At 44.3% G+C, this 26,222-nt stretch overlaps 1 long non-coding RNA gene across 1 annotated transcript; it reads right to left on the reverse strand.

Annotated features, from left to right (window-relative positions):
- Window positions 1–311: 311 nt before the first annotated feature.
- Window positions 312–24,858, reverse strand: LOC310658542. Its single transcript, XR_014502361.1, has 4 exons — window positions 24,723–24,858; window positions 16,362–16,426; window positions 12,057–12,104; window positions 312–2,878 (listed from the first exon to the last, which is right to left on the reverse strand). It is a non-coding gene; the product is annotated as an uncharacterized lncRNA (long non-coding RNA).
- Window positions 24,859–26,222: the final 1,364 nt, after the last annotated feature.

The following is a 26,222-nucleotide window of genomic DNA, read 5'->3' on the forward strand; positions in this document are numbered from 1 at the left end:
CCTTGTTTACTCTTTTTAAGCAATCCTAGTGATGGGAAAATGAGACAGAATGGGAGGTAGATCCAGCTTCCATGCTAGTAACTCTGCTATCTAAATTATAAATTGTTTTATTTTTTAAAAAAACCCAATACAACATTCCCCTAAGAGAGGAAAGAGGAGGCAGAGGAGAGGATAGACAACTTTATGGGGTTTCCTTTCCATTTGCACAACTGTGAATGTGGGAGAAGATGGATTGTGTCACCACCTTCTTTCCTTAAAAAGAAATGAACAATGAGGTTCGTATAATCTGAAAAGAGTCACTAGATTCCAGGTTACAAACCCATTGTTTTATTTCTTCTGTGACTGCAGCTGTGCAGATTGTTAGCGTCCTATGAAAATTACACTAGGCTGTTCATTTGAATGGCAGGAGGACATGCCAAAATGGTGAATGTGTATCAGAATTTTAAACTGGTGAACGGATATTAGAATTCAGTGTTGCCCTGTTAGTGTGACCTGTAGGGAATGTACATCCCTCGTGTTAAGAACAGTTGAATTGCAACTTACATCCTATGAACCCAGGACTGATGTGGTCCAGACAAATGAGCTCTGTTCCATGACTGTCAATGCAGGAGAGCAACTTCACTACATGTCTGCACATCGTCTGCCCATGTACAACCAACCTGCAGGTTTCTACCCACAGATATAACAAGTGCATGAAGTCTATGCCACCTTGATGCTGGACACAGATATTCTGCTGGTTTTCATATTTCTAAATTTTGTTAAATAGTGTTTACATTAATACAGCAGCCCAACGATACTGAAGTTAAACACATTCATCATCTCAGTTTCGTCTCCTTCATACTGTCATGGCACTAATCATTGCATGTGCCCACTTCACTGAAAATGAGGCTGCCACTGCCTTTTCACTGTGAGCTCTAGAAAGAACACGATCTCACTTTTTAGCAGGGATTAAAGATCAGCATTACTGGCAGCCTTAACAAAACCTGCTGCGATCAACTAGGCCAATTTATGCCAGCAAGAGTGTCATCCTGTCCTCATTAGCAAAGTGCTTCTTCCCTCTGCAGGACTCTTCCTCTATTTCTTCTGGTACCTTTGGAGAAAAGAGCACTGCTTACCATATCTATTTATCCCTTCGGTGCTTACAAGCACTTCATCAAAGCATGGAAGACATATTGTTCCTTTTTCACAAAGAGAACACTGGCAAGGCAGAAGAACCAATGAAGGAAGATGATTTGGGTCAGCATAACTATTAGGTTCAGATTTTGAGGCGGCTAACCATAAGCCACTTGCCTGCTGGACATGCCCACTGTTGTACCTCCAAGTTACCTGTTTATATAATAATACCTCCAAGTTACCTGTTTATATAATAATGCATGAGCATGCCTCCTGATTTGCTTGCACCAAACTTACATGGAGTCCAGTCTTCATGGAGCATTCATTCTGATTTGCTTGCAGGACAGTTATACTACAAGGAGAATTTATTCTCTGGGCATCCCAGTTTGCTTGCAGGGTTTCCCATTAGTCATCCATTTACCCAATGCTTTTCAAAACATTTCCCCATGTCCAAGCTACAAAAAGTTCATTTCTTCTTTAAAGCGGATTCATTGAGCACGGTCCACAGAGCTTTTTAATCCATGCTAACTGCACAAGTTTTGGTGTGCACATGAGGCATCCTTATTGACCAGAATAAAAAAAGCACGAGCAAATGTGGAAAGCCCAGGAAGTAAAAGAGCCAAGTCTGGGTTTTCCTAGTGCAGTGTTACTAATATAGCCATACAATGCCCTTTAAGCCAAATATAAATAGTGTGGCTAAATCCCCCCTATCCCAGGACTGGGCAACCTGTGACTGTATGCAGCTCATGACTTAATTTCATTTGGCTTTCAGCCTACCTTCAAGCTGTCAGTAAAGATCAGCATCTCGGGAAAATGCAAAGTATGATGGCTTCAAATAGGAAACTACATATGAAGCTAGAATAAGTGGATAATAACCATTGTCACATGTCCATAAGGTTCTAAATTCATCAGATGGGAAGGTGAATGGTGAAAAGACCAATTCCCAAATTTAGAGCTTGAACACACTGATAAAGAGTGAGGACACTGACTATGGGCTCCTGATCATTGAATCATAGTTGGAAGAGACCATGAGGGTCATCTAGTTCAACACCCTGCAGCTCAGGAATCTTTTGCCCAACTTGGGGCTTGAACCCATGACCCTGAAATTGAGAATTTCGTGCTTTACTGACTGAGATAAGGGGCACCTACGCCCCTTTCTAATGCAAAGCCTTGAGTAGGGATAACTATGTCCTCCAGAAGTTGTCAGGCTTGCAACTCTCATCAGCTCCTGCCATTATGGCCAATAGTCAAGGATGATGGGAGATGTAGTCCAGCAACATCTGGGCAGCCACAGGCTAGCCACCCCTATCTTAGAGACATAGCAATCTGCTTTGAACACTACAATATTAAGGGAAGTCTGCTGAAAAGGAAAAAGGCAGAGAACACCAGAATCTTTCCAATAGCAGGACCCCCAATAATGTTGTTGCAGTGACTTTGCATGGAGAAAGATTACAGGGCCCTGCTCAAATCCACTCCCGATGGGTGTTCTCATTTCATCTGTTTCAGCAGATGAGAGTCATGCAGATTGGAACAAATCATAAAGAAGCTGCACCCATTCAGTCACATTTAGAACAGCCCTGCAAAGAAGATGAGCTAGATGAAGATACAGATGATTTGCCTTGGCGTTGCATAGAATGATGGAGACATCAAGACCAGGAGGTGTGTCCACAAAGAAATGACTGTGTCTTGCCAAAGCTGGCTCAGCTCTGAGCTCTTCCAGATGCCTTTGGTCTCCGTTGAAGCAAGGAGCATCAAAAGTTTAAATCTATAATTTGAGCGGACAATAGAACCGTCAGGTGTCAGACAATTAAATATACTCATTCAATTGGATACTTTTGAAGCATTTCAGAATATATTCCTAGCGGAGGAACTTTGCTATCACTCCCCCACATATGAGCTGCCAAATGCCTGTAGGCGGATCACGAGATCCAAATGCAAATTCACATACTTCTCAGCTTCCTGGCATAATGGGACAGAATGGTCACCTTAGGGTCTTTCCACATTTACCATTTCTACTGAAATAGTTGCTGGGGGATTTCAGACTTTGGGGGAATGCTGCAACACAATGTCATCATTATTCAGCTAGTATTCCAGAATAATGTACCCATTAAAATGCTTTTTCTTTTACAGCAAAAAATAAATAAATCCAACTTTTGTGAAGGATCTGAAATGATTCCTCAGTATTTTCATTTGTGTGGCATGTGTTCAAGCATAGTCCTGGTTTCTGAGTGGGGTGGGTGAGGGATGGTGGGCATGGTGTGAGCTGTCAGTTTGTGAACTCAGTTTACAGGGGAGATATTGCAGGTAGAGACAATGGTACTGAGTCATAGTACAACAATCATTAGATGCAGACAAAACTACATCACAATAACCAGGCTTTACCATAGCTCGGACAGACATATAGTTCCTTCTAATCTCCTGTATTTCCACAGGATTAGAATTCTGGATTATTGGGCATTAAATAAAAAAAATTTAAGCCGCAATAGGGTTTTCCCTGTGCACATGCTCATAATGCTGAAATTTACTGACTAGAGGAAGACAGTGGTGCATAAGGGGTGTAGCTATAGCCACAGAACAGTTCTCAATTTGGTCACAATCCACCATGTTGGGTTTACTCTCCCAATAGCAGGAACATGCAACCAAAGGTGAAGACAATCAGCTTTGAATTCACTCTTAAACATTGGATCAAACAGCAACTATACCACTCTAAACAGTAAGAGCAGAAAGGCCCATAGCTGTATTAATGTTAAAGTCGATGGCTACAGTTTACAGAGTGGTAGAACAATATTGGTGTGCAACTGATGGCAGTGGAGACTACAGGCTCAAATTGCTTCTTGTCCCAATTCAGCTTTAAAGAGCGGGTTTTTGTGGGGAAAATGCTGGGGCAGAAAAAGTACTCGGACATGGCAAAAGGAAAGTGCGAATGAGCCCTACATAGAGTGCCAGACAAGGGCACTTTACACAAAGGGACTCAAGCAAGATAAAGCAGGGGATCTGATCAGTAACATCCCAAGACATGAAGGGCTTGTATGACCACGTAAAATGTAGAAAGATGGCAGGCAACGTCCTAACACATGCTTGCAAGGAACACACCGCACCAAATGAGATGGCAGGCTTTGGAAAGAAAAGGGCTTTGCTGGTCCCCGCTTGGCCCTGATTTTAACTTTATGAGATGCAGTGTAAGCCAACCCCCAAAATAGGCTTTTCAGCAACTTTGCAAGGCTTCCTCAGAACTACTCCTCGAACAGCATGCCTTACCTACAGTATGAGTTAGCACTGGAAGGACAAAGGGAACTCTGGCAAGTTGCCATGAAAAGCAGAGAGGGTAGGGGGCGAGCAACTAGATCTACAGAAGAACAGCTGCTTTCCAGCTTGAGTGGCTTTTAGAGATCAAAGGGCTGTAGCATTGCTAAGGACCTTGGTCCTTTTGTTCATCTCGGCACCAGGGGAGGCTGGCTGGCTTTTGACGGCAGCGTTGCACTTTAAACCTCTGCTTCTGCACATAAGAGGTTTAGAAGAAGATATTACTGCCAATGATGATGGCATTCTGCTGCTAAGGAAACAGCTAATCTTTATTACACAGAAAGAAAGAGAGATTAAATAGCATTTTTTCAAAAGTTATAAATCTCTGCACTTTATTTGAAGCAGAGCTGATGGCCATAAAGGAGAAGCTTCTTCCTGCATAATTATATCCTGCCAAGATCATTGTCCAGTAATGTCTCTTGAACTTTCCTTTGATGTATTGAGAAATGGGGATCTTAGAAGCAGTTTGGCAGGTGTTCCTTTTACTGTAGCACTCAGGGCAAAGTTTAAGATATTACGCAGTATTGTGAACATTTATATTCCGCTTTTCCTCCCTAAGGAGATCAGAGCAGTGCACACTGAAAGGAGTAAAACAATAACAACAAGCAACAGAGACAATGGAGCTTATGGCAGTCCAAAAAACTAGGGAGGTTCAAAAGAAAAGCTTTAACTACCATCCTAAATGCAAGCAGGGGAGAAGCCACACAGATCCCCAGATGCTGGGAATCACAAGTGAGGAAAGTGCTAAGGCGCTTGTGTCCTGCTTGCAGCTTTCCCACGGGAACACTGTGAGAATAGGATGCTAGACAAGATAGGCTGTTGGCCTGATCTAGCAGGGCTCTTATTACATTCTTGCGCTCTTTCATCCCATGGGGGGGAATCTTCAGAGTTAAGGGGACCACAGAAAAGGACCTCCTCTGCATTGTTGCCTAATGGGTACCTGATGGGACAGTTAGAAGCAGGGCTTTTTTTCAGCTAGAACTCGCAGGAACTCAGGTCCAGTACCTCTCAGTTTGGGCGCCATTGCCATTATTAGAGAAAAATGGAGGCATTCATTGTGAGCTCCGGCACCTCTTTTTCTAGAAAAATAGCACTGGTTAGAAGGACCCTTGTGGAAGATCTCAATTCTCAAGTAGGGTTATATGGAGGAAGGTAGGTCTTTGGGTAACTTAGTCCTAAGCCATTTAGGGCTTCATGGGGCAAGATCTGGTGGTAACCCATAAGGACATAAGAAGAGCCTGTAGAATCAGGCCAGCAGTCGAACATACTGTTCATAGCATCATAGAATTGTAGAGTTGGAAGGTACCCTGAGGGTCACCTAGTCCAACCCCCTGCAATGCAGGAATCTCAACTAGATCATATGTGACAGGTGACCATTCAGCCCCTCCTTTAAATCCTCCAAAGAAGGAGAGTCCACCACCTTCCAAGGGAGTCCATTCCACCATCAAACAGCTCTTATCATCAGCAAGTTCTTCCTGAAGTTTAGTCAGAATTTCTTTGCTTGTAACTTGAATTCATCAGCTCAGGTCTTAGCCTCTAGAGCAGGAAAAACCAAGCTTACTCTGTCCTCCATGTGACAGCCCTTTAGATATTTGAAGATGGCTATCATATCTCCTCTCAATCTCCTCTTTTACAGGCTAAACATACCCATCTCCCTCAACTGTTTCTCATGGGGCTTGGTTTCCAGACCCTTGATCATATTGGTCGCCCTCCTCTGCACACGTTCTAGCTTGTCAATATCCTTCTTAAACTATCATGCCCAGAAGTGGACACATTCCAGATGTGGTTGGACCGAGAGAGAATATGACTTACCTTGATTGGGACACTATAATTCTGTTGATGCAGCCTAAAATAACATTAGCTATTTTTGCTGCTGTATCACGTTATGGAAAAGGTATTGCCATTGTACATTTAAGGCTGCATTTTTGAAGCATCCTTAACATAATATGTGACCTAGTGAGACATCATCTTCCAATCACTTGCCATGTTTAATTTAATAAATAAGCCCTTTTCTCTCTTTTTTCCAGACATGAGGTTATAATGGAATGCAATCTGCAGCCTTAAATGTGCAGTGGCAATACCTCCTCCATAATATGGGTGTCAATTCTACATCTGGGAGCAAAGTAAAGCTGGGGTCCATAATGAAAAGAACAGCTTTAGTCAAGTGAGCCCTCCTGCAGTCTTATGCTTACCAAATTACTGGAAATTCTGTGTGAAATTCTGCCACCTTGTGGAATCTCTTTTCACAGCCGTAAACACTGAAACAGGTCCTGGATCCTTTCCTAATCATTGTTTCAGTGTTGATCAAATAGGAAGGTGCTGTTTTAAACACATGTGCATAACTCCAAGCATATATGAGGCTCACCTGTAGATTTTAGAAGAATTCTAAACTCTGAAATCCATCTGTGAAATGATACAGCATGGATTTGTTACAGTTGCTTTTGTTTCATTTTAAACCACACAAGTCTATAGAGAGAGGATATAAAACATTCCCAGCTACAGTGGTACCTCTGGTTACAGATGCTTCAGGTTACAGATACTTCAGGTTACAGACGCTTCAGGTTACAGACTCCGCTAACCCAGAAATAGTACCTCGGGTTAAGAACTTTGCTTCAGGATGAGAACAGAAATCGCATGGCGGTGGCCGGTGGCAGTGGGAGGCCCCATTAGCTAAAGTGGTACCTCAGGTTAAGAAGTTTCAGGTTAAGAATGGACCTCCAGAACGAATTAAGTTCTTAACCCAAGGTACCACTGTACCAGGTACCTAAACACATATTCGCTCTGTTCATGTATTGGTACCTAAGTAGAGAATGTCAACTGAGTAGCAGTTCTGAGACCAGTCCCTTCCTCCAGGGTTTCAGCACTGTTACATGTCCATGAAATACAACAGGATTTGATCACCAAATACTCTCAAATCCCTAAAGCAAATTGAGAGGACTAATGGTAGTCCCAGGCCAAATCACAACTGAACATTTTATGCTTCTTGTAAAAGCATAAGTACTAAAGTCCACACATTTCTTTCCAGCAAGATTTATGTTCCCGAAGTGCCTTAGAAAGCAGCTTTTCATATATCAAAAGTTTGCCGGTGTCTGAATACACCAGTTCAGAGAACCAATAACACTGCAGTTGCTTTAAAATAATAAAAAGTAAAAAAATTGGACAAGAGTTGAAAAATTTAAACTTCTGTGAAGTTTGAAGTCACTTCTGGGGGAAAACCAATTTCTGCATCGTTATCAAAGGCTACCTTAAAGCAGAGTTGGAGATTGGGAACTTGCTAAAATCCAAACTGTAGGACCCACTCTTGCGTGGAATGGTTTTAAGAACTGGAGTGGAGGGGAGTTGAGTTGAGAGAAAAACACTGGAGTGTGAATATAAAGCCCTTCCCAAGTGAAAGATGCCTAGTCACAAGAGGAAGCAAAATGATGTGGAATATGCCACAAACCATGGTATGTTTGATATTTCATATATATGTCTGCAGCATGTCTCATGCATTGATTGCTGATAGATCACTGGGTGATTTACAGTTGACGGGCAAGCAGGAGCAGCTAGCAGGGCAGGCCAGCCAGGCATTGCAGGTTTCTCAACACTCACCTGGTTTCTCAACACTGTGTGGTACTGCCACTGATTGAGAGGGAGGGGGAGGCAACGCATTGAGGAGCTCAGTGCATTGCAGGCAGCAGTGGAGCGTATGCCTACGCTACCCGGGATGGGCATGCAGAGCACGCCCCCAAGGGGGCGGTGTGCATAGGACGCCCTCCGCGGGTTGGAGAGCTGCTGCAGCCAGGCAAGAGGTGCCTCGCAGCCAAGGAGGGCGGGCAGCTGTATTGCCACTGACTCTCCTGCTCTCCGCTGCCAGGTCAGAAGCGACTTGGTGGTAGAGCTGCTGCAGTGGCCGAGGAAGGCGGGCAGCAGCGCTGCCACCCACTCACCTGCTCTCCTTCCCTGGGCCAGGCCTGACCCAGCCCCTGCAGAGCTGTGCCAGGCACAAGCGCCGCTGCCAAAGCACAGCTCCTTCTGGCACAGAGTCAGGCTCCAGTGAAGGACCCAAAATTGGGCCCAGGACCACAGCACCCGCAGCACCCCCCTGCTTGCTGCCCATTCCAAATTGCCCAGCTGAAGCCTTCTTAGAGGGGTAGTTGGTTGCAGACCTGTTTGCTATGCTTTGCTCCTGTCGTTTGCAATCTGCAGCTGGTCCCCCCCCGCCACACACACACTGTGATGGCCTAGGATTCGGACTCGGATGCTGAACCTGAGGGATCCCAGCCTGCACAGGATTCCCTGCCTCTGGAACCAGCTGAGGCATGAGCTTGAAGGGTCCTCACCTGTACTGGATCCACAGGTGCAGGCATCAGCTGAGTCTGCTCTGGCTCCTGAGGTGATGGAGGACCCATTGCCTGCAGGTGCTCCACTCTCAGGCCCGTCCGAGGAAGCTGAGGTTGCCTCTGGGTCCAGTAACCCTCCAGCCTCTCCTGAGCTGCAGAGGCTCAGGGCAGAGAGGCGGAGGGAACTAAGTTCCCCCGGAGGAGTGCTCCCTCCAGGCCAGGAGAGGCGAGGCGAGTCACCAGAGGATCGAGGCCACCCTATGCCTCGGGGCAGATAAAAGCCGGCCAGCCCCAGTCCCAAGTTGCGGGAGCAAAATTGTTGGTTACTAGTTCCTGCCTGAACCCTGTCCTGCTTTCCTGCCTGAGCTCCTGACCCGCCCTGGCTCCCTGCTTTCAAGCCTGTTTCTGACTTCACCCGACTCCCTGCCCTGCACCCAGCTTCAGCTACTACAGACTGCCTCCTCGTTGCACCTTTGACCATGGACCGGACTTGGACCTTGCCTCTCGGGTAACCCACAGGACCAGCACACACACACACACACACACACACACACATGCAGCAGTGTAGCTCAGGTGCCTGGAGCATCACATGTGCCCTCTGCCCAGGGGCAGGGCAAGTTTGGGCAGGGCACGCTGCATTGAGCCTCGCCACTGCCCCCCCCCCAGCTGTAGGGTGGCTGAGGGAGAGGCAGTGGGCGAATGCAAGCCCCACGCTGCCATTTTGGGCAGTGTGGAGCCTGCAGGTGCCCAAGCCACCGCATCACATAGCTCATAGCCATTTTGTCACCCCCTTCAGGGATGACACCCGGGGCACACCGCACCCACCGCACCCCCCTTCCTATGCCACTGAATGCAGTTACAGCAGTGGGAGCATCCGATTGCCTCCACCTCTGTGCCTGCCCTACACCAAGCCAATGCTACTGCCTTGCCCCTAGTCCCCTCAGTAACTGATTGCAATGCACAGCATTACGAAGCCAGATGAGCAATGGCCCCCTGATTGTGCCACCCCACCAACTGCTACTGCTGGCAAGGGCTTCTGTCTCCCACATTGCTTAATAATAGCAACAAGCAATAATGTCCCCCACACACTTCAAAAAGTTTATAATTCTAATCTGTAGTAACTGGTGTAAATTTTTGCTTGCGCTTGTGGGACATCCCAGTGTATGGCTCATAGACTGGAATAGATAACTAGGTCTTACCACCATTTTTCATGTAGCTTCCATTTTGTTCTTGACTCTGGTTTGTGGACTAAGATAACTAAAAACAGATAACTAAGACTAGGGGCCAACTACAAGTTGCATTAAATGTGAGGTCTCATTTTACATATCTGAGGGGTTTTGAGACACAGCAGTACAAACAGTATTGAGGCCTTGGCATGGGAAAGAGGGGGGGGGATAGCCCATTTGCCCGATCCCCATGAAAGCCCCTGCTCCATATTAGCCTGGGTTGGAAGCTGTTATTGACCATGATCTTGAACCTATCTTTCATTTTAAGTTATTGTCTCTTTTGTCATTGATGTCCTTTGCAGGTGCAGAGGAAGACAAATGAAAGCAGAAGTTAGTGGTAATTGTACTGTATGCTTGAGAACAGTAAAGGAAAGCTGTAACAAGATGGATTTTTAAAATGTGGCCGCTAGAGACGGCAAGATGGTGGAATGGAAGCATGAGTTATCAGACTAATTATCCTGTATTTTCTGTGAGGATTGGATCCAGTCACGGTGTTGAGTAAATTGTTAAAGTTAATAACTTTAAAATAGTGTTCAGATGGGAGCAATAAATAAGAGTTTTGCCTGTGATAGGAATAGCTGAAGAAACTGGGCATATATTAAACTGCTTAAAGAAGACAAAGTCATGACATGATAGGAACTTTCAGGTTCCTTGAAGACTGCCATGGGACGTGCAAGAAACACCAGTTGTAGTTGCAAGCAGCAGGGAACCCCCTCCCCATGCACTCGGGGCTTGTGGAATGGCTTAGGGCGGGGGTGTTCTTGGACTCCAATTCCCATCATCCCTGACTATTACCTAGCTGGGGCTGATGGGAGCTGGAGTCCAAGAACATCAGGAACCCACTGGTTCTCCATCTCTGGCATGTGGGAAGCAATATGGAGTACACCTCTTGGCATCCTTCCTAGTAGACAACACAAGCCAAAAGACTATCACAGGTATTCCCCTTCTGATAAAGTATTGGAATGTGGGAACCACTAACATCTCAGTCTCCCGAGGGACAACAAGGGTTGAAAATATGGAACTGTAATAATCATCCGCACAACTTCTCTGGAGCTGCATCCATGAACAGGTCCCAACAGGAATCTAGCAGGAAGTTCACAGATATGTCCAGGTTTAAAACTGTTACAAGCAGCAGTTTGTGGTTTCCTTCTCTGAGTGGTGCTCACTACAGTTTTACTTTGCATATCAGGGGAAAGTAACACTGAGTAGAACATCTGGGCAATGGAAGAAGATGCCCAGGGGCATTGATTAGTTCCTTTCCTTGGTGGTTTCCAAAACTAAATAAGCATCCTTCTGCAAAGGTTTACATCTAGGAAATCCTGCAATTACATCCTCAGTTATTTTGCAAATTCCCCTGTGAGGGCTATGTAGCAAGTTTAGAATTCCCAGAACCCCAAAGGTAGACAGAAGTTGGTAAGGCAAAATTTAGGCTCAAAAGCAATGGGGGGAAGCAGAACATGATGGTGGAGCAGTGTATTGGAAATTTTGACTCAGAGGAATGATGTTCCAAAGTAGGAGTTCACTGAATTTAGAAATGAAAATTCAACTTGGTTGCTAAAAATAATGAATGTTTAAGTTTGAGGTTTGGAAAGGGGAGGGTTAATGCGCCCAGAAGGGCTGCTTAAATCAGCTTAATAGTCAGTGACTAAGTATGCCAGCCACATCTATTCTTAAGGAAATTACAGGTAAATGGCCCAGAAAGCTGCCCAGACAAAAGAAGGGAGAGTTAGCAATGAACCTAGAAGGATTTGCAGGTGTGGGAACTGCTCTCTGAGAATCTGACCTAGGGAGGTAGATGTGGCTGATTTGTTGAGGTGCTAAGCTGTGCCACCAACCTATGCTCAACTTGCATCTTTGTAAAGAAACTCAAATATTACAGATACACCTTAAGACTCCAGTCATCTCTCTTTCCAGAGCGAACCAAAGCCAGGTAAGCGCTGCACCTGGACTTGCACATCCTTCAGAAAATTGGGGCACACGTCACAATGACGATGAGAGCAGCACATCGTGGAAGGAGAGGTATTGCAACAAGTGGATCACTGTTCATCAAATGATTTTAAAGTTCTGCTAGACTTGACAAACGCCACCTTACCTTTCTAACGTCCAGAATGTTCTTCATTTCAGTGATCTGTTACTATCTCTGCAATAAAAAAAGAGTATACTTGGACAAAACCAGTTGCTGGTGTGGTTGAGCCTTTCAGTGGTGGGGCCAGGTAATCTTAGAGCCTGGACTTAATGGCCTTTAGGGACTGCTCCTTTAGACAGATATGTCCATTGCTTGAGTTGTGAAGAACACAATTAACATGACTTTGCCCACTTCCTTGTTTGCAAATGCTTATAAATTCCTAATACATTACAGCAACAAATATCACACCCACACCATAAGCTTAAAGCACATTTATACCACTTTTAAACAATCATGGCTTCCCTCAAAGCATCCTGGGGACCACCAGCAGCATGGTGTAAGAGGCTTGGTGCAATGTGGCATGTGGAAGTGGAGCCAGTCTGTCATTCCCACTGCCAAGCTCCCCACTTCGCACCCCCTTCCTGCTGCCTCTCAGTAAGAAACAGCAGCTTGCTATGTTGGGAAGCCAGGACGGCAATACTTTCCCAGCTGCACAGCCTCTAGATCAGCCTTTCTCAACCTGTGGGTCCCCAGATGTTGTTGAACTACAACTCCCATCACCCCTAGCTAGCAAGGCCAGAGCTCAGGGATGATGGGAGTTGTAGTCCAACAACATCTGGGGACCCACAGGTTGAGAACCGCTGCTCTAGATGCTACTGCTGAAAACTAGTTAATACCCACAGAGCTACTTTCCCAGCACCCTTAACAAACTACAGTTCCCAGGATTCTTAAGGGGAAGCCATGTGCTGTAAGTGCATGGTGTAGATGGGACCACACCTCATACAGGTAGACCACAACTCACAGCATGGGGTGCATCACTTAAGAGCTCACAAGAAGGATCAAAACTCTGATAATGGGGAAGCATCACTCTGCTTGGAAATGCAGGATAACAATGGTATGAATTTTGCATTATGTGTCAGTCATTGTTAATAATAATAATAATAATTAGTTATACATTAGCCCATGGCTACTTTCAAATATGTCATTAGCACAAATGAATTCATCAATGTAAATGTGCATATTCAAAGACAAGCCTGGAAGCTCAAGAATTAAAATTCTTATTTTTCAGATTTGAGTAAAGAGAAAAATAGGAGAATTGCTCTGAGTTTTTTATGCAAAAGAAAAGATAAAATACTTTTAAAACGCAGTAGGATTTTATGCCTATGGGTGTTTGTAATAATTGTTTACTCTGAACTAATGCTGGATTGAGGAATCCAAATTGCATATCTAACTTTCTGAATTGTACCATATCTCCAGCCTGCACTGTCAAACTGGATGGATTTCTCTCTTTCAAACAAAATAATGTTTGGAGACAGAGATCCAACAAAATGGGTATTTCAGTGACCACCTTTGTCCACATTTAAAATGTGAGGCTTGTTATCTTCTTTCTTTCTTTCTTTCTTGATTACATTTGTACAGTCATACCTCGGGTTGAATACGCTTCGAGTTGAGCGCGTTTGGGTTGCGCTCTGCGGCAACCCGGAAGTAACGGAGCGCATTACTTCCGGGTTTCGCTGCTTGCGCATGCTCAGACGCTCAAAATGACGTCACGCGCATGCACAGAAGCGCCAAAAAGCGACGTGCGCGTTTGCAGACGTGCCATCGCTAGTTACATTTACCTCTAGATGCGAACGGGGCTCCGGAACAGATCCCGTTCGTATCTAGAGGTACCACTGTACATTTGTACAGCTTTAGCTCAAACATTAGGCATAGAGAAAAATAAAGCAGGCTGGGCAGAAAGTATTCATAATTCTCATTAGAAGTAAATGGATACAGGCATTTATTTATTTATTTACTCTCTTATTTATTTATTCCCTCATTTTATTTATTTAGAAGATTGATAAATCACCTACCGAAAGGTGTTTAGTTACAATTGTGACTAAAACACAGCTGAAATACACAACACAATTAAAAAACAAACTATACATAAAATCATCATTAAAACACAAAACCAGTAAATGTTTAAAGCAAATATAGGTAACTAAATTATATGTCGGGGGTAGGGGGGCTTGCTAGTTCATAAGCAGAGTTCTCTGGGCGACTTACAACAAAAATATCAAAATAACATTCATTTTCTTTCTGATGAGAAGATCCCGACGCCTTTCAGTCTAGAGCTCTTTGTTACAGCTGACATAAGGCCTATTTGGCAGTGTGTGCAAGCACTTTGCACGTGTTCAGAGGCATTCCATTTGCTCATATTTCACAGATTCTCAGCATGGGCTGTGGTGATGAGGCAGATTTGGGGCCAAATCCCAGCGAGCAGAGGCTCAAATTAAACCCACCAGTTCTCTGGCAAAAGCAAAATGGATGTGAATATGGGGGGGTCTGCCCATGATCCTTGGGCAGCTGTGGGGCTTCAGCATGAAATGCAGCTCAGCACTAATGCCAGTCCTGGACTCCCATTTCTTGTTTTTTAAATCTCACCCATCAGTTCAAGCAGCACCAGGTGGCTGTATCCAACCACCATTTTAATTACCCATGATGCCCCATTGAAATGATGCTAGCCTCATCTGCCCAGTCCTGTCCTGAGGCCTGCCTGTGCCACCACCAGGTACACCTGGCACCAGGTACACCAGTAGCATTCCAAGGGGCACTTTCTGCAGGGCCCATTCAAACCTGGTGCTAGCCTGGATGCCTGTAATACTGGAGCACTGAAAGGAGCATAGAATGGATACAAATGCATTGTCAGCTGAACTGTGACAGTTCTGCTGTGCTTTGCCAATTTATCTTTGTAACAAGATTTCTGAAAATTCTCACACAGTCATCTCCTCACTAACTTTTACTTCTCACAATGAAAGTTCCCCATGATATTCTTGTGGAGAAGCTGGTAAAATGTGGACTGGATAAGATAACTGTGGATTCGTAGCTGGTTGACTGACCAAACAAACCCCCAAAATGCTCACTAACAGTTCCTATTCATCCTGTGAAAAAGTGACAAGTGGAGCGCCATCTTTATTGAGGGGGCGCTCATCCAGTTTGAAGATGGCACCAAACTAGGAGGACTTTAACAGATTGGAGAACCGAGCCAAAGCTCACAAAATGAATTTCAATAGGGACAAATGTAAAGTTCTGCACTTGTGCAGTGCATTTTATTAAATAGTCATGGCTTCCCCCAGAGAATCCTGGGAACTGTGGTTTGTGAAGGATGCTGAGAGTTGTTAGGAGACCCCATATTTCCCTCACAGAGCTACAGTTTTCAAAGTTGTTTCCCTCTTCCCAGGGAACTCTGGGAATCATAGCTCTGTGAAGAGAACAGGGGTCTCCTTACAACTGTATAGTGAAGATGGCTACCTTGAGGGAAGAACTGACTACATGGCAGCAAAATGGCTAATATAATGAGCAGAGAGAGAGAGGCTTTTTGGAATCTGGTTTCTCCAGACCACCGCAGTTGTGAGAATAGATTTTTATGATCTGGCTGAGTTGATTATGTCCCTGTATTATGTCATTGCACCAGCTTCTCTGCCAAGAAAGCTCCTGCAGCTGGAGAGATAGGGGCAAGATTTGCCGTTGGCACATCCATTATTTATCTCGTTCCACAGGAGCTTTGTTCTCAAGTTCTCTGAAATGTCATTGGGACACTTTGTCATGGCTCTCTTCTCTGGTGTGTTTGCAAATCCCTCCTAGCTTGGTGCTGTCTGCAACTTCAAGTGATGTACAATTTAATTATTCCCTTGCAACATTTATGAAGCTATTAAAGCAGGCAGGAGCCAATTAAGGAAGGGAAATACGGTTTAGGAGAATATAGACTGATGCTGTTTCAATGTCATGCTTTGATATTCTCCCTTGGAGGACTGCTGGGAAAATGTGCTATTTGAAAATAACTACAAAAAGACTAGTCGTTTTCACTGCTTCCTGTGGTAATTCTCCAAGAAGGCCTGATTTATGCGGTCCCTGCCCCTAACAGTTAATGTATGTTTATGCTTAATTAGCCCCTGATCAAACTTTTCGACTTTCTTTTCCAAATCACATTAAAAGGTAATTGAAAATACTCCTCAGGTTTCACCTTCCTGCTGGTTCCCTCTCCATCTTCCAATATGGCTATTTGGAGGGGTATTTTTTGTTGATGTTGTTTTAAACATCTCTTTCCTCCTCAAAACTTTTGTTGCTGCTAATTAGGGCCACCTCCACATGGGGAGGTTTTTCAGTTGCTTCAGGCACATGGCATTAGTATTGCCAACATGAGCTTTGCTCCTGTGCCTTTAACATTTCATTGCCGTTTGGCTTTAATTTCCCCCCTCTTCTCTGTACCATTGCATTCATGTATAAATATACCTGCTGCCAGCTGAGAATAACTCCATGTCCTCTGTGCTCTCCTAAGTTTCTGTCCTGTCATGGTGCTGTTAAAGGCATAGACGCAGGATAGTATATATATATATATATATATATATGGAGTTAAGGGGTATCACAAGTGGGAAGATCTGTTGAACTTAGGCCCTGCTTGTGGGCTTCCAATAGGCATCTGGATTAAACCACAGAGGCTAGGACTTACCAATCAGAAGGTCGGTGGTTCGAATCCCCATGACAGGGTGAGCTTCCGTTGCTCGGTCCCTGCTCCTGCCAACCTAGCAGTTCGAAAGCACGTCAAAGTGCAAGTAGATAAATAGGTACCGCTCCGGTGGGAAGGTAAACAGCTTTTCCGTGCGCTGCTCCGGTTTGCCAGAAGCGGCTTAGTCATGCTGGCCACATGACCCGGAAGCTGTACGCCGACTCCCTCGGCCAGTAAAGCAAGATGAGCGCTGCAACCCCAGAGTGGGTCACGACTGGACCTAATGGTCACGGGTCCCTTTACCTTTACCTTAGACACTGGGTTGATTTGATGAGCCTTTGACCTGACCCAACAGGCCTCTTCTTATGCGTTTATGTGAGCAGCCCTTGCAAAGGGCCTTTTCTGCAATGGTTCCACACTAGTGGGATGCTCTCCCCAGGGAGGCTTGCCATCATGATATATTTTTAGGTACAGTAGTACCTCAGGTTACATATGCTTCAGGTTACAGATGCTTCAGGTTACAGACTCCGCTAACCCAGAAATAGTACCTCGGGTTAAGAACTTTGCTTTAGGATGAGAACAGAAATCGTGCTCCGGCGGCACGGCAGCAGCAGGAGGCCCCATTAGCTAAAGTGGTGCTTCAGGTTAAGAACAGTTTCAGGTTAAGAACGGACCTCTGGAACAAATTAAGTACTTAACCCGAGGTACCACTGTACTAGGCAAAGACTTTCCTCTATAACCAGGCTTTTGGCCTTTAACTACCTGTGGCCTTTTAGAAGTGGGTGGGGTGTTTTTTAAATGCATTCCCCTACCTGGTTTTAATTTATCTATGTGGGCACAGGGGGTTGTTTGGTTGGTTGTAAGTTGCTTTGGGTTGCCTTGGGCAAGATAAAGCAACTAGCCAATTTAATAAAAATAAAATACAGACCATTCCACACAGAAAACACATATGTCCATGGCTTGTGCTAGGAATTGTAAGTAATGCATAACCAGCTAGCTACTCCATTGCTGTTATCTGGCCCTGGCTCATACAGAAAATTCAGAGCACAGCTTTTTGTTAGGAACCCTCCTTAAAAACACAGCAAAACTCTACACCCAGATACAAACAGCAACAAATGAATCAACCTGACAACTAGCAGGAAAGCTGCGCATACTGTATTCTCTTTGTCAGGTGCAATTCCCCTTCTTGCTCTGTAGATGGAGCACCTCCGTCTCTCGCTGGTTGCTAGGCAGATTTCTGAGCAGAAGCATTGTGCTGGATAGCTGTTGCCGGGGTACAATGCAAAGCTTGGCACCCTTTTTTGCTGTTGAAGCTGGCATCAGTTCTTTCAAAAGCTTTGGGAAATATTACAGCTTGGAGGGAATTCTGCTGGCTTCCTATAAAGCTCCTTGAAGCCTTCAGCGTAACGAAAGTGTACTAGCGCAATAATCCTAAAACAGGGGAAAGACTTTTGTGCAAGACCGCCAAATCGAGTCTAATTGTGCATCCTGAATTTGTCACTCGGAAATAGTGAACGTTTAGAAGCACTGTTTCTGCTTTAGTATTGGGTATACAAGCACTCTTACTCAACAGACTAAATCAAAATCAGCATGAAAAGTTGAGTGTCAAAGGCCCCCTCCACTCTGCTGCTTTGTGTCAGGTGTATTCTGCAATGTGCTCTTGACACAATAATAGTGGATTAGGGGTTTTTTGATTCTGCTTTAGTTTGTGCTTTGATGCTTCCCCAATGTTACCACATTATTGCTGAATTGGTGATACAATTGGTGATACAACGGAAGCAAGAAAAAATAAACCAGAACATCTGTAGTATAAAAAGTTATGGGGTTTCAGCAGAATATGCACTGAATGAAAAAGCAGCAGCGTGACCGCCTTAAAACTTTTGCAGGTACAGTACAAGCAATATTGAAAGGGGAGGTGCCATATGACTGACCCAACAGCATCTTGTGCTCAAACCATCATGAATCTGCCATAAAAAGGACACCATAAAGTGTCCAAGATCTTTGGAACCTGACATATAATTCAGAAAAACTTGCTATTGATAAAACCAGGCTATGTCATTTGATTATTACTCCCCCCCCCCCCCCAGACATGTCCCAGACTTTATTTACTTCCATTTAGCACTACTTTTCTTCTTGTTGACATCTTCAGTTGAATCATGTTGATTGACGGAGAACGACGTATAGAAAGGCAAAGAGGACCAAAACATACTGGAACAGAATATATTTATTCTATTAAAAAGTGAAAGCAGCCAGAACAGCTTCCTGAGCTGCACTAAGTGTTTCTCTGAATAGGACAGACTATAAAGCAAGCAATGCAGGTAATTAATTTGCATAGGTTTTTGTATTATTATTATCAAAGAGTTAGAACTAAGAATACAATTAAAACATCAAAAACTTCAGGGATTTGATTGCTTATCAGTCCCTTTGCCATTCTTCCCTCAAAAGAGCTTTAGAGGTAAAGTGCATCTCCAGCCCAATCTTTTTGGCTTCTTCCTCATGCATTAATTCCCCAAATAATATTAGAAGCACAGCTGCTTCCTTTGCTCCCAAGAAAAGCTGCCAGGTGTTGAAAAGAGAGTTGGCAAGCAGGCAATGGTGTGACAATGCCAATTCCTAAAGAGGTTCCCTTATGGAAGGAAGAATGTGATGCTATTCACTTCATCTTGCTGAAAATACACTCTCTCTGGAAGAGAAAGAGAGATGCAGAACTGGGGGCTGGCCTTATAGCTTTGTTCTCACTTTGGATGTTGCGCAAACCTGTTGTTCCCATTTAAAAACAGGTCATCTGGACCATCAACCACAGTGTCTATTTCAAGAGATAATGACACAGCCAGCAAGCAGCAATCCCAGATATAGTATGAGCCCAGCAATTGTGATGATGTTTACTTCACCTAACCTTTTTGAAGAACAGCAGGTAGACATTTTGTCTGGAAGAGAAGGCATAGCTGTGGTGCTGGCTCCCCCTTCTGGAGTTAAATATATTAGCACCTTTATTCGATCAGGTTGATTGGGGAAAGAGTGGGAGAGACTGTTTAGTTCAGCCATTTTCAAAGTTGGCTAAGAAAGAAAGATTCATTAAAATGTATTTCTATCTCAGAATCCCCCAGCAGTGCACTTGAGCATTTGGAACACTTTCCTCCCCTGTCACGTCTGTCAGAGAAACCTGCTGGAGGCAGAACAAAAACTTGCCGGGCTGAGAGCCAAGTCCCTTCTCTGTGACTGACATGCTTAGGACTCCTTCAAGGTGCCGAGGGAAAAGGCAATAGGAGTTTGATGAACCTGTAAAATTCCTATTGTGTGTGGCATTTCTTCTTTTCAAACACACACGTCTTAGATATTGTGAAAAGCGCTTTAATTAATCCATACAAACACGAATTTAATAATAGCTAATTCTCAAATAATATTTATTTTCACGCAGAATTTAATCTTTCAACCTGTGTATGAAAGCGTTTTCCATTTCTGTTTGCATTTGCCAAGTAATGAAGGAAATCTTATTAAATGTAAGTACTATCAGAGGCAACATAAGAGCTATTTCACACATTATGCAGAGGAACATTTGGGTTTGCTTTCAACGGTCTACTGAACAATACAGCTTATCAGCCATCCCTGTTCACAGAATCATAGAACTGCAGAATTGGAAGGGACCACAAGGCCCAACCCACAACAATGCAGAAATATTAGCCATCCAACCTCTGCTTAAAGGCCTCCAATGAAGGAGAGTCCACCTTCAGTACTTCTCCATAAAATGCATGCCTTTATATGACACGTCAGCCTGGTTTGGGTGTAAAACCTACATATGAACAGGGAGAGCAGGGATAAGCATGCTAAGCTCTTTCTCCCACCCCCCTCCATCTCATGGAAAGTGAAGGTCTGAAGTGGAGAGTCTCTTCTAACTGTGGAAGTTCCCATGAAATTTAGACTCTGCTTAATCCTTGAGTAGTGCTCAGCTCAGGTCTTCACACTCCACAAGCAGGCGTGTGTGTGGAATTTAACAAGCTCACCCCCACTTTGCCTGCTCCCACATAGGTCTAACATGTTAGTGGAACACCCCAAACGGGCTTTACTCTACAACCATAGGGGGAGTCATGCTGTTGCTGAAAAATTAAGAAAGGGTGTTGTGGCACAACAAAATAAAGAATGCATCCACACCATACATTTAAATAACATGCCTTCCCCCATAGAATCCTAGGAGCTGTAATTTACCTCTCACAGAGCTACAGTTCCCAGCACCCTTAATGAGCCATGGTTCCCAGGATGCTTGGGGGGGGGGAGCTAGGTGTGTTTTAAATGTGCTTTAAAAGCGCAGTGTGGCTATGTTATGGCATAAGCTTTTGTGAATAGTCTTCTTCCCCTGGTGAAAGAAGCTTGCATCTGATGAAACAGACTCTAGCCCACAAAAGCTTATGCCATAATAGTTTTTAACATGCCACAAGAATCTTCATGGTTCTTGCTTATTTGACTAGCATAACTTTGAAGAATCCTGAGAGCTTTCCCCTGGGCTCACCACAAGCCATGAGATACCTCCTCCCCAAAAAATCCCCTCAGACGTCAGATGTTTTAAAACTACCCCTACACTATGGGGGGGGATAGCTTTGCCAACCACAATTTATTACACAGTTAGATGTTTGGAAATTTCTAAAGCCATCACAAGATTCAGTTTTATTTTCTTCAGACAGTGTTTTATTATAGTGAATCTCTAAATCCTCTTTCTAGGCACCTATTGTGTTGTAAAAATACTACTGATGCTTTAAAGCAACAACAAAACAATGAATGTGACAAGCTAGAGCTCCATGTCCTTTTGAAACACCGCTTGAAAAATAGAGATTACCCTGCATTGTTTTGCCTAAGGCCAGTCTGTTATTAATAAGTTTTCTCATAACCACAAGAAGTTAATATGGTAGCTTAGTTACAGACTTCAAAGCATAAAATAATAGCAAAGTTTCTTGGAGCTAGCAAATATTTTTATATTTCAAGTTGGGCTACTATATGTCCTAGGGGCTGTGGGAGTTTCGGCCCCCACAGTAAAATATTTGAGGGGCCAGCCCCCCCCCCCAAGTTGATGGGCGTTCCCATTCAAATGTTGTGTGTGCACTGTGTCATGTGATAGATTATGTGGAGTGGGGTTTAGCTAGGTCCCCACAATATTTTATTCAGGTTGCCACCCCGGCTTGCTGTCAATGCTAATAGGAGGGGCTTTAACGAGCAAATAACAGACCCTGCAAGTGTCCCTATTTTCCAGGGACAGTCCCAGATTTGCAGAAGCCATTTTGGTTTCTGATTTGATCCCAGAATGTCCCACTCTTCCTTAGGATGTCCCTATTTCCATCAAAGAAATGTTGGAGGGTATGGAGATATGCAACCCCTGAAGCAAGGAAATCAGTAACTATACAACCTTTAGAAGACATCTGCAGGCAGCCTTGTATAGGGATTTTTAAAAATGTTTAATGGGTGGCATATGAATAATAACATTATTATTATAATTATTATAGAATAGGATGTCCCTATTTTCATTGGATATGTCAGTGCACCTGGCAGTTAATCACAAAGTTGGTGGCTCAAGCCCACCCAGGGATGGCTGTGGGCAAGATTCCTGCATTGCAAGGGGGTTGGACTAGATGACCCTTGGGATCCCATCCAACTCTACAAGTCTACACAACAGAAACCAGTTCCAGTTACACATGGGCTGCGTTGCTTTAAGGTTTATTGTGGTGGCACCAGCCGTGCCAAAAATGTCCCTTTAGAATGGTCCATTTTCACTGCTGTTGTTTAGCTCTGAAGGAATCTCCGAGTACCACTAGAGGGAGCGAAGACTGCTGCAAATGCACAGTTACTTGCTGGTTTTCCAATAAAAACATACACTGCAAGAATGACTGAGCCTCTTCATGCCTGCCCAGAACCCCTATCTGATGACTGTGCAGCCCTACCGTGGCCTATTGTGCAGGGCACAAACATAAGAAGCAGACGCACCACTCAGTCACCAGATAGCTGCTTTTCTGCGGGAGTGGGCCTCCACTCTCCTTTTCTACTCTCCTTTTTCGGCAGGCCAGCAGCAGGTGTTTGACCGATGCTGACTCGGCTTGCTTCTCTAATTTCCACGATGGAAAATAATCTGAGCGGAGACGTGCCTAGCAGTTCTGTACCATCTCAGTCCTTTGCACTCCACATGACGTGTCTATCTTTCTTGCCTCAACAGTCTGTGCTAGTTTGGCGTGTTATTTTGAAATTTCCAGATATATGAGGTCTTGATTGGTTGTTTAAATAATAATAATTGGTGCCGTGTTTACGTATAAGCTAAACAAGCTATTGCTTAGGGCCCCACTCTCTTGGGGGCCCAAAAAACATTTAAAGGGAAAAAAACCTAGTTGTACATTTCCAAAATATAAGATAAAAAACAAATAAAATAAAACCTACGTACAGCAACAATGGCAAATGGCTTTAGATACCTATTAGGTCCAATAAATTACCATATAGCATATATTCAACACAAAAAACTGTGACAATTTGTTGTTGACAAAGGACAGCTGGACATATAAAGAGCCTCATCAAATGTAAATCCGGCCCTGATAATAATAAAATATTTAGGTCTCAAGCCCTTTTGACTGCAACAACAATGTTGAAACTCAAACTGTTCTCTCCCTGGAGCAGGTACTATTACTGCAGTGTTAGCATTGGATCATTCTTTGCAATGTGTCATCACAATTATATATGTTTAAGTTGCCTTTGAGTGGCTTAAACTGATTGTGCACAGAGCAGTGAGGTTAAAAAGCACAGACATGTGGACAGAAATGTTACATTTAGGGTTTCTGTACAACAGCTTGGGATAGGTTCAAGCAGACACAGTGAATCCTATTCATGTTGACTCAGAAATAAGCACTACTGAACTAAAAAAGGTAAAGGGACCCCTGACCATTAGGTCCAGTCATGACCGACTCTGGGGTTGCAGCGCTCATCTCGCTTTATTGACCGAGGGAGCTGGTGTACAGCTTCCACGTCATGTGGCCAGCCTGACTAAGCCACTTCTGGCGAACCAGAGCAGCACACGGAAACGCCGTTTACCTTCCCGCTGGAGCGGTACCTATTTATCTACTTGCACTTTGACGTGCTTTTGAACTGCTAGGTTGGCAGGAGCAGGGACTGAGCAACGGGAGCTCACCCTGCCGCAGGGATTTGAACCGCTGATCTTCTGATCGGCAAGTCCTAGGCTCTGTGGTTTAACCCACAGCGCCCCCCGCTCCCCATCTCGCTTTACTCACTGGTAAATGGGATTAGGGTTGAAGTTTTGCTTTCTTACCCCATGCCAGCTTCTATAAATAATATAAGCACTTTTTTTGGTCAATGTTACTTTTAAATAGAAATAGCAAAACAGACCTGTTGATTGATGTACTGTAGTGCTAGCAGATAGAATGAATAGAAATTGGCGAGAAGCGGGGAAAATTTTAAGAGCGTTTGCTGCAATTGCTGGTTTGTCTCTCACAATAACCAGGGATGTAGATGTTGTTCCTGAGGAATAAATAGTTGCTTTTTTGTTATGAAACATTATGAAGGCAGACTCCACCCGGCAATCCAGGTCTTGTGTTACAGCCTCCAGTTATTTAGGGTTTCTAGGAAGTAAATCTTCAAAAGAGTCTTGGAAACTTATTCCTGGTAGGGAAGGAGAAGAAGTAATGAGGGAGCATTTAACTTTGATGCTTCGCATTGTTATTCTTTCTTACTAAGAAGCATCAATGCCAGGACACCCGACCCTTGAGTCATAAAACACCCTTGATTGTGGGGTTTTCTCATAAACGTTCATTAGAATCAATTCTATGCCACTTCCCCACAAAATTTACACCAAGTGGCTCAAAATATTAAGAAAATGAACAGTAAAACAGTATAATAGCGGTTTCTATCTCTGCCTGTCAAGTCAGAGACCACAATTCAGTTTCCTCTTTGGGATATAGCATAGACCTCTCCCGCCTTTTTAACTGGATTCTTCTTTTATTTTATTTTTTAAAGACATCTAGTCCAGCTCTTTGGCATTTATATTATTTGTTAAATTGTGTGAAAGCGAACTAACATCAAGGGGTAAAAAAAAAATAAAACATCAGTGCCTCTCCCCGTCGGGGAATCGAACCCCGGTCTCCCGCGTGACAGGCGGGGATACTTACCACTATACTAACGAGGAGCTGCTTGGAAAAGTGACTTCTTTAGACCTCATGTAGCTGGCGCTCTATTGTGACGTCCACTGTATCGCCGCCGTGAGATAAGAGATCCGGGCAAGAAAGGGAGCCGCGTCCTCGGCCCGTAAGAGCCAAGTTAGAAAAAACTCGAAAGCTTTCTTCTATACGTGATTTGTGACATTTTAGTTGGCCTTGATAAACGTGGCTATTGGAGGGGAGAAAGGCTTCGCTATGAGGGAGTATCGGGGTGGGAGATGACGGCGGAGGGGAGGAAGGAGGCAAAAGAACAAGGCGGGAAAGTAAGTTGCAGTGATGGGCTATTGGAATGGACTCCTGTCAGGGGCAGCCCCGCAACCGGGATTTATTTCGGGGGGGGGCAGGCATTCTGTGGGGAGGAGTTATTTATTTACTTGATGCGGAACAGTGGCCCCATGGACGTAGGCAAGGGGGGCCAGGGAGGGGCAGCTGCCCCCCCAATAATGAAATTCAATACATAACAAACTGAGGTTCTCCCCCCACACAGACACAAAAGGCCTGCCCCCCCTCCACAAAAATGCTGGCTTCGTCCCTGCCCTCTAACTCTCACGCTCCCTCACACCCTCAGCAGACCGGAGCTTTTCCCGCCTGGGGAACCCGCAGTCGCTTAGCAGAGACTCAAGTGCAATTATTAGCTTTAGATCGAAATATCTCTTTTTCATCCGCCACACTCTTATGTTTCCCGCGCTCCCCACCCCCGCTTAACTTTCCCAACCGCCGTATATTTTTGAATCGGGTATCTTTCAGCTGTCGTGCTCAGCGAGTTCTGCAGCCCTGCCTGCCACAAACCACCAGGACCTCGTGGCGCAACGGTAGCGCGTCTGACTCCAGATCAGAAGGCTGCGTGTTCGAATCACGTCGGGGTCAAAGGTTTTTTTATTTTTAAGTATTTCCTCGTAACTGCCAAACACCCGTAATACAGAAAGTGCTTCTTGTGCTAGATGCTGCTATTATTTAAGTGGTGATTGTACCCATGTGCCTGTATGAACATTCATGCATACACCCCCACTGACATGTAAATTCATTCGTAAAGTGTGCTGGCCCAGCAGTGAACTTGCCCTGGCTCTTGTAGCTGCTGCTCTTTGTGCATATGTGAATAGACAACAAGTGACACTTGCATTTATTTGTGCAGACTTCATCCTGCCTCATGGGTGGGCCAGCCCTGTAACTAACCCTATAAGGAACTGCGCTTGTTAATGGTCTACTTTCACAAGCAGTTTAACTTCAGAAGTAAAGGTGCATGCAGCATCTCCTTCTGTAACTAGAAAAATCACACCGTGCATTTTTTGGCTAACTATCGAAGTAACTTCTGCAATCCTTTATGTATGTGACTACTTCAGATATTAATTTATGCACAGGAAAACAAACAAAGTGTTATGAGTTGGGGGCAAGAGTAGGGCTGTATGCCTCAGTCCCTTCTAATTCCTGGTGAGGTAATGTCCCCCTAAGTGT

Source organism: Podarcis tiliguerta (assembly GCF_965153285.1).
Source record: "Podarcis tiliguerta genome assembly, chromosome: 10".
NCBI classification, from domain to species: domain Eukaryota; kingdom Metazoa; phylum Chordata; class Lepidosauria; order Squamata; family Lacertidae; genus Podarcis; species Podarcis tiliguerta.